The 9,602-nt window shown below is 45.6% G+C and overlaps 1 long non-coding RNA gene across 1 annotated transcript; it reads left to right on the top strand.

Annotated features, from left to right (window-relative positions):
- The first annotated feature begins 692 nt into the window (after nucleotides 1-692).
- Nucleotides 693-9,243, top strand: LOC124297507 (uncharacterized). Its single transcript, XR_006906623.1, has 4 exons — nucleotides 693-1,166; nucleotides 4,492-4,711; nucleotides 7,691-7,911; nucleotides 8,937-9,243. It is a non-coding gene; the product is annotated as an uncharacterized LOC124297507 (long non-coding RNA).
- Nucleotides 9,244-9,602: the final 359 nt, after the last annotated feature.

The following is a 9,602-nucleotide window of genomic DNA, read 5'->3' as shown; positions in this document are numbered from 1 at the left end:
TTCTGGATGGACAATCAGAGAAGCCACATGACTTGAGTCAGTGAGTGATCAACTCGCCGAACCATCGGTACATCGACCGCACTGTGCGTCGATGATGGTTTGGACAATATGCGGCGACCATACTGAAAACTTGGGATAGCAGCTGAGTATATTCGTGTTTTAACGACTTGAAATGGTGAGAAATAAAAAAGGTTACGGAGAGGAAAGTAGTTATGATCGAGGAATGGTCATCGGGACGTTATAATGAGCACACACGTACGTATATATTCACGAGTGCATCGATAAGTGTGAAATCGAAAGTGAACGAACAAGCCGCCGCAGTGACCATAATATCATACATGTCCGTACATAAGTGTATATAATTCCTGTATATAAAGGGCGAGGGTAAGGAGGAGGAGGAGGTCGAACCAGCAGCATTCACCGGGCCGAAGACTAACGGTCTTCGAGTCCAGCTGGGAGAAGAGGGCGGCGTGAATCCAGTGATAAATGATACGACGCGCCCTGGCAGAGGGCCTAGACCTACAAACCCACAAACCCGAGGTCTGTTATAGGCCAAGCTGGAGGCAGCCATGAGGCTCTTTCGAACGGAATGGACCTTGTCTTGTCCGACGCCGCATATTAATGGGCAAACATAATCGCCACATCGGCGGCTGGCCTGGTGCTGGCCAACTGACTGACTACTGCTCCTCTTCTCCTGCAGGGCTGACCGGGCCGATCCTCATTGGTGTAGAGTTCGGTTGGAGCGCCAGAAGACGACGACAGTCTTCGGGGTTCCAGATCGGATTCCCTCCCGGTCACCTTGGCGGTCATCGGCGAGCATTGAGACATGGAAAGTGCGTACGAAGTCACGAGTGACCTCCGCGTTGCGTGCGCGGACTAATATTGAACGGAGGAAGATGTTATCGGTCGAGGTCAGATTTTCAAACCCCTCGTACAGCCCGAACCTGGATGTAAATGTGTTACGTTCGTGAAACTGAATATCATCGAGAGAAGTGCGTGTTACTCACGTGTTACGCGTTATTTTACTCGCGGTTTTAACCGCCCCAACGACTATTCCCACGAGTCTAACGTTTCTCTGCAGTTACTTAACCTACCTGCACACCACAGGCGACAATCGCGTGCGATAAGAAACTGCTAAGCTGCCCATATCGGAGCTCTGCGTGTTGGTAAGTACAAGAAAAATTAACCTTATATTCCGCCGATCCGCACCCTCGACGCAATTTTACATATTCGGCGGATATTCGTTTGGTGATTATTATAATACTCGAGTCGCTTATCGACGGTTTGATTACAACTTTTAACTTGACCATTCTTAAGGCCTCTGGGTGAATAATTTTGTTTTGAGTAAAATCGTGCAGTGCTAAATCAAAGAAGTGAGAAGGCAGAAATTTAACGCATCAATTTTCCAAGTGATTTTACAGTACTAGATAGATATTGTTACTTCACCATTTATACAGTTATGCAACAAAAATATCGATGATTCCGTCCCTTTTTCTAACCGTTTTTCATTCGACGCTAAGATCAAATTTAAACCGAAGGTCACAGGATCACGAATGTGTCCTGTTGATCATTCGGTAAAGTTTACAACTTCTTACATTGACTGTTAAAAAACATTAATGCAGTCTCTTCGACCATGGTGGCAACATCAGTAACCCTACAGTACCGTAAAATCGAAGCACGTTAAGTACCTAAACTGTATCGTCACCCTTCCTGGGACATAGCTCGTGATCAATGGTCGAATGGATCAACGACCAAGGTACGTAAGACCAATGAACAAAGTGCACAAAGCAATACCGCGCATGTTTTAGAATGTCGACAGAGAAAGTGTCATGATTCGCGGCAGCGGTACCATTAAAAAAAAAAGAAAGAAAAAATGATCTCTGCATTCATAGACCGCTGTAGAACAGCCATCGATCATACGAACTCTCAGCGATCCGGAAAGCGCGAAGAACAGAAGCCTGGCACGGCAACGACGACGTTTTCATTGCGATAGTCGAGCAGGCATCGACCAGGTACTCCGGTACCACGTGTGTACAAAGTATACCAAGTGACTATCGGGGAGTACAAGCGGTTTCCGACGCGGGGAACGGAAGGTGGCCGTAAAGAGCCGCCTCTCGGTTCCGCCCACCTCCCGGTCCCTCGAAGAAACGCCATGGCATGTGGTGCGGAGTTGTGTCGAGCACCCCACGCGTGGTTCGAGCCTCGAAGACGAGGTCGCTCGGCGAGCCAAGCGTCTGCGTGAGCGTGCACGCTCGTTTAATGGACCCACCTAATGACTATTGGCCAACGTGCTGGGCGGGACTCGGACATTGCAGGAAGACGCGCACCTCGCTTGCTCCCACACTCCGGCAATCGCTGAGATTCACTCGTTTTCTCAAATTCAGATTCGCCATTTTTTCCCAAATGCGAGACGAGACGCTGGAATCGCATGTAATAATGCGGGAAGGTGGCTGGCGCATGCATGGCTTCGAAGTCTGACTGCCGCGGCGTTCAAACGCTGAAAGCATCCATCACTCAGGGTTCCGTGGCCTATCTTTCCCCGCGGATCTCTGCTTCGTAATTACATCCAAACTCCCCACCGAACCCGGCATTCTCCTAGCTATATACCAAGGAACTGTGGAACACCCGCTCCTCGCCTTCCAACCATCGCACTGCCCGCCATTGGAACACACAGCTTTGTTTCCAGACTGCGAAGTAGACTCCGTTATCCGCCAAGTTTATATCGCGGACGAGCTTGTCCCGGGCTGATATACTCATACGTTTCAGCGGTATCTCGAAAAAGGATCGTGTCGAAGGTCGAGAAATGAATCAATCACGTCTAAACGAACAGCGAGCTGAGATACTACCAAATGGAATATTATCACGTTACCAGACGTGTAGCAGCTTCGTTATGATAACTCGAATGTTTCGTGCCGGGTTGGGGAGACCTTGTCTAGCCAATTTTAGTAACCAAGTTTCCTTTCGTCTCTCTCACTCTCACTTACCGCGTCAAGTTGACTAAAAAGAACCTCAGAGTTCACCTTCTCTGCTGACATCGATCTCCGTTAGGCTCGAAATGGAGTAAAAAGACTAGAAATCTTCATCGAACTGATCCGACCTGAAAAATTCAGGCGCCAAGGTGACAGTGGCCAGATAAAAATGATACCCAACCGAGCACGTCGTGATGAAGATTTCATGCCAACTGTGCGAACAACGTTGTCTGTATCAAACGACCCTGCAGAAGCTTCGAAGCTCCCGGGTAACTCGGGCACCTGGCACCGTTCTTCATCAAACATTTACGTGATCGATACTCGCAGGCCACTTCCCCACGCTGACTCGAGACAAACAATTTAGTCGACAATTCTGGCGCTTGGAAAGTTTTTAATCACTTGGGCACCTCGAGGTCCTCAAACGACGGGCTTTGAAATTCCCAATCTCGTGTCAGGAATTCGAGGAATTTGATGAAACGATTACAATCACGGCTGAGGTTTTTACCTGGAACTATCGATCGTTTGGACCTGATCTTACGGTCGCTCTTTCATTCGTGTTCAAGACCAATTAGAGACGCTGATTTAGTAACTGTTTCTAAAAAAAAAAAAATGTAAAAAATTTACCTACAACGAATATTCCTTTCGTAAAGCAAGGCCAATAATGGATTGCAATACGTTTTTTTCAAAATTGATAACGAGTAATTTTTTCACCAACGGAAATTACAGATTTGAAAAATTGTCCCTGCAGCTTTGACAAGCGATAGTTGAAAATTGTGCTTTATTATTCATGCTCAAGAATTGATGTCGAGCCTATAATAACTGAATACTAAACGAAACTACTTTATCGTCACTAAATCGATCTTTCCGTGACGTGACATGTATTGGTGACGGTGGTTGTGGGGTTAACGATGACTAATAGACATGAATACGCGTGAGAGTACCTACGTGTGATATTTATGGATTTGGTAATTTGATCATGTGTGCAGGACACCGAAACGCGCGTCGTTACTTGGCTGTCATGTGAGTTCTGGCCTCGTGCCGGCCTGCTGATATATATTACGGTTGAATTCTCTGACTAAATTTTAAATCCAACGGTCAACCCGACGACGGTGTCACCTCGCGGAGTTGAGCAGCTGTCGACGCGATTCGCAATTAAAGATATTCACGGCCGACTCGCTGGTGTCAAAAGTGGAATAAATAAGCCTCTCGACGTCCGGCTATCTCTAATAGAGAAAGAAAAGCAGACATTTGTCAAAACGATAATACCCACGCGGAGTTTGGTTGAAATTAAAATTGATTCGACGAAAGGCTGGCTTTCGGATAGCGACTTCGTGTTCTCCAGCCACGTCAATTAATCTCCCTATTGGTCCTATGCCGTATATTCATCGTACTGCGATTTTAATCGATCACCCTCACCAACCTTCGTGCACTCGCACTGTTACGTGAACACAGGCGATACGAGCCATTCTCGAACCAGTGCCTTTAACACTCGTGAAAATAAACACCGTTTTCCCATCCGCAGCTGGGGAACGAGATCCGGAGTTTGCTGCGAGAGCTGGACCCAGACGATGAGTCTCGGTCTCCGATGCGGGACTTGGTCCCGGACCCTGTGAGCCGTCGAGCAATCAGTTTCGGCCAATCTCGAGACTGCTAATCACGAAACGTTGATTGCCCCCTGGAACCACGTGGAGATACCACGGCTGGCTGCAGACGAGAGACGTTCCTCTCAAAGGTGCTTCGAGGTAAGCGATTCACCGCGTTCAAAAAGTACAGACGAATTCCTCGAGCACTCCGCATCATGACCTGTAACCGTGTGGCAAAAATCGCGCGCATTAAATGCATGAACGAGGAGCGGAGGGGAAAATTGGATGGGTGGTTAGCCTGCAGAGTAGATGGCGGAAGAGGAGGAGCTCGAGCTCTGTTTGGCCGCATGCGAGGTTTCGTGATCGATTATAAGTCGATTAGAACGCGATTGCCTCGCCCCACCTTGCATCTATCATCGTTCCCGTTCGATAACCTTTCCCTTGGCTCCGGATGGGGAGAAAAACGCGACCGCCGCGGCTTATGCAGCTGCGCCCACGCAAAACGCGAATAAATTCCCATGGCGGAGAATTTTCCAACGCGTCTTCAAAATCTCCGGTCAATTATAAGTGGCGAAGATGTAAATGCAGAAATTTCATCCTCGCATTTTTGAGCACGCGAATTTTTGCACGTACTTGATACATTCCGACGAATACTCGCTCATAGATTCTAAACCGCTGTTTGTTTCCGTTGACGGCGATAACGAACCTCTCGACGATAAGGCCCAACAGCTGTGCGTTACGTAATAACATTTATAATTAATAAAAGGCTATCGCTAAGGTGATACGTGTCCAGCGGACGGAATTACGAGACTGTCCCGAGGCCGTCGCCATAGGCAAACGCTCCTGACCGTACGAAGCTTTCAAAGCGCGTTTCAATAGGTTGATTAGTCGTTAAGTTCGTCGGAGCTCCGTAAGCCTCTTTCGCATCCGGGGCGTGTGTGTCGGCCTTCCAACAACTCCGTTGTCCAATAGTTAAAAAGCAGGGTCACACCCATTCCGAACAGAACTCGCGGCATTAACATCGGTCAGGTCGTAAAATCTAGCCCGTAGGTATAAATGTACGGGTACATTTTTAGCACCGTATTAATATTTTTGGAAAAAAAATTTGTCTACTTCGTTTTTTTTTCTTTTCTTTCTTTTCTCTCTCACTCTCTCTCTCTCTCTCTCTCTCTCTTCGTATCATTCTTTCTTTGTTCCCAGTTTATTTTTATTACGCAACCCTCGCGTCAAGACTCCTGAAACTATACACACATTACAATACGAATGTAACCTGCTGCGATCGTATCGTTTACGTTACAAGTATACGTCGCGCCATAACGTAAAATGTAATGCATAAACACAGGCTATTAAATTTCAACGGGTTTCAACCCTGCACGTTAAACCACGCTGCTTCGAATTTCGTTAGTTATTTTTGCATCATTACGTAAAGCTACGCGACGTAATTTCGTCCCTGGTGAATTTTTCTTTTTTTCTTTGACATTATGTATATATTTTCAAACATCATCAGGGGAATATCATTTATCGATGAAAATATCTCGGCAGGGAAATGTACTATACTGGGTAGGACGAACCAACTAGATGCTCGTTATAATCGTTCGCCTGGCTCGGTCGTTAAAAGCGGTTCGTAAGATAGGCTATACACACTTTTTTGTTTTTGTTGCTTTTTATCATTTCTTTTGGCGTGCGCGGGTGATTTCCTGTGGCGTGCACGGCAGCCATATCGGTCTTGCAATTAGATAGGACCTTAGACGATTAAGGTGGAAGCGATTAAAGGTCTGTGAAGGTGCATTACACGCACACTCGAGTCAATCTTCCGAGCTTTAAATCCACGCTGTCGTATCCACCATGCGACGCGGTGACAGGCTTGCATACATTTAATACACTGTCTCTTCGTATTCGTGAAAAGTCTGTCACCCGATTTATCAATGACGCGTGGTAAACCGCATGCGACAGAATTTCTCAACCGCGTAAATATTCTTGTATATGTATAGATACAGAAATAAAGATAATCATTTTGGTATCCGAAGGACTAATTTCAAACGTCCGCATAGCAGGAGTCCAGAAATTAACAGCCGTTCGCGAGATTAGCTTAGATGATTTTTAATAGTTTGAAAAAAAAAATTGGAAATCGATTTCCAGTCGCTTTGAACTGTATACCTCAATGTAATAATAATAACCCCGCATGGCTGGCAATTTTAGTATTTCTGGTGATATGCTGCATTTATAATCCTGCGAGGAGATGGATTACCATAAAGAACCTGCGGCGGAAGAAACTCAAAGATTACTGTGTTTAAAAGGAGAGGGAATAATTACTTCGTGCCGCGGTACAGCCGCCATTTGGGTGCCTTATACTCTAACTTCTGGGGGTAGGCGAGTTGCAGGCGGTGTTTTTATTCACCGCTAAGCTATTCCGCCCTGAAAATTCGTGACCCTTGAACCTTTTTCCGAGACGCGTGACTAGGACTGTCGCAAAGATCACGCAGATAGCAATCGGGATAATTATATCTTCAACTCGCTTTACGCGATAGGTATGTGCCATTGCCGTGTGATTATCAATTAAAAAGTAGCAGAAAAAAAAACGTTTATTATTATGATCTACAGCTAAGTATAGTAATTATTGCTAATCGTAATATATTATTATACGTATAATCCCGGCGAGAAATTATTATACGGGTCGCTAACTTTACTTGAGACTACGAAAGAACTGCAATATTATGGCTTTATACAAAAACAAGTCAATTTAATGTACTCGATTACATGCTTCGGGCAAACCGACGGCAGTCAACGCGATAGTAAATTAACAGCTACTTAATTGCTTTGGCGTGAATTTTTTCCCAAATACCAAATTCGTTGGAATTTTTACCGCGTATAAACGACCAAACGACTCAATCATTAACTTGTGATGTTAAACTTTTTATTCGACTCGCGATTATCACGCGGTTTTCCTGATTTTTCAAATTCGTTAACGCCGAACCAATAAAGGAATTCACACACCGCGGTGGCGAAATATCTTGCGTCATAGACACAGGATATCGTTAGTCGGAATTATGCTGAAAATGTCGTCCATTGCGGAGTATCCGTTGAACTGGAATTCACCGTCGGAGAATGCAATTTGCTGAAAATTTTCATATTTTACAGGTTTACCGCCGGTAAATCCCTGCAGCCGTTCCGGACCGCCTTATAGTCTGCAGGAAATGAATTTTCCGCAACTCCATATGCCGCCCACGTATAAGCTATGGGTGTGTATACCTGCAGCCTTCGGCTGCCCGGCAATTTCAACCCAGGTGCGACCCGCGGGATGAAAAGTTTCCAAATTTTCACCAACATCCGCGTGCAGCGGAAAAAAACTCGAACTTCAGGTACGCGAATCGTGTTTTTTATACTCTGGTTTCTATTTTAAGAAATTTATTCGACTAGTTATTAATGGTTACAATATTTCTTTGCTACAAACTGAGTTTCATTCGTGAAAAACGGTCATTTCACTAATACGATTTAATCGGATTTCGATCTTTAATGGAAATTAATCAATGTGCTTGAAAGACCGCGAATTATCCCTATTTTCACCTAAAACACCGTCAAACATAGACGGTGATTACTTCCCGGTAATTCGTACAGGTACGGTCAGTTTAACAGAGTAACATTTAATCAATCGAAATTGAAATCAGCGTTGAATCTTTCCAATTTATTTGCGCCCCACCACCAGCACCAGCAGCAGCAGCAGCAGCAGCATTGGTTCGGTCGTTGAATTGGTAGTAACGAAATTTAATTAAAAAAGACAACGGCCGGTGTGTTATTCGCGGCATTATTTACGAGTGTATAAAGTCAATACGCCGGTGTTGCTCGCCACCGCACGAGCCAACACAGACAGGTCGAATTAACCGGGTGGTTAATGTACGAACTGCAACCCCCATCCAAGAATAACCTCCCGCATGAACACAGGCAGAGCTCCAGGTAGTGCGCGAATATAAGCCAACTGTAGCGGAGCTTTGCAACGCTGCGAGCTAGGATCGAAGGTAAAAGCTTGCGGGACGACCGGAGCGAATCGAATCGTTTGGAAATTACCGGCGAGCTAGCGATTTGCGGGAATATCGCGCGATTATTATCGTCAATTGCGGTCTGGCGGGGGCATGTAATGCACCGATAAACAACAACTATCGCGTTCACCTTTGCAACGGTTGTTCGTGGTTCTTCATGGTCGGTGATCGCGAAAACACGTCTGAACCTGAACGCCGATCGTTTCCCAACCGGCGGCTGGAGGCTGTTTTGATCGATGGGAAAAATTGCAAGACCGCACGGATGATCCGGGGGGAAGTTTCGCATGCAACCTTTGACCTGCGGTTAAATTAATGGTGGGCGCGAGTAAAGCCGCTGTCTCTTATTACAGTCAGTCGCCATCGCTGATGTGGGGCGAACCACCCTGCAGAAGTGGATGAATCGCAAACGTGGTCTGTACTCGAGGCTCCGAGGGAACTTGGGGTGGGATCTGCGTCGCCGGGAAACCTAGCCAGGAATGTAATCACAGGATTCCCCTGCGATCCTTCCGGATGCAGCTGGTGGCCATATTGGATTCTTAGCACCGTCCCGCCTTATATATTGTTCATTAAACGTTGACACTGACGGCTCGACTCGTGCCTCGCTCTCTCCCGACTCGATTTCGAGTTTTCAACCAAGTCGCGGATCCCTGACTTTTTTTTAACCCTGAGTATGTCCTTAACTATTTTCATTTTTTACCACAATCGAAAAATATAGTTCTAGGTAGAAAATGACAATTAGTTTTTCAGCTGTTACCGGAAAGTCTAGTATCCGTTACTATTCTTTCTCGTTACGATCACTTTTACTATATTTTCTTGCGACTATTGCGAAAATTTAATACTTGTCCAACAATAAATTGACGCTAAAGCCTTATTTAACTAAAAAAGTAGAGTAAACCTCAGAAACTGATTTTGCGTTGCGATTACCAAAAAACGATCGACGATAGCGCAAAATGGTTGCGCGTACCTCGTTTTTCGTAATTCCAACAATATTTTAACAGTTTTTTCAACGGTACCTG

The sequence above is a fragment of the Neodiprion virginianus genome, chromosome 2, assembly GCF_021901495.1.
Source record: "Neodiprion virginianus isolate iyNeoVirg1 chromosome 2, iyNeoVirg1.1, whole genome shotgun sequence".
Classification (NCBI taxonomy): Eukaryota; Metazoa; Arthropoda; class Insecta; order Hymenoptera; family Diprionidae; genus Neodiprion; species Neodiprion virginianus.
Note: the sequence above shows the minus strand (reverse complement) of the source record. Positions and strands in the feature narration are given on the sequence as shown.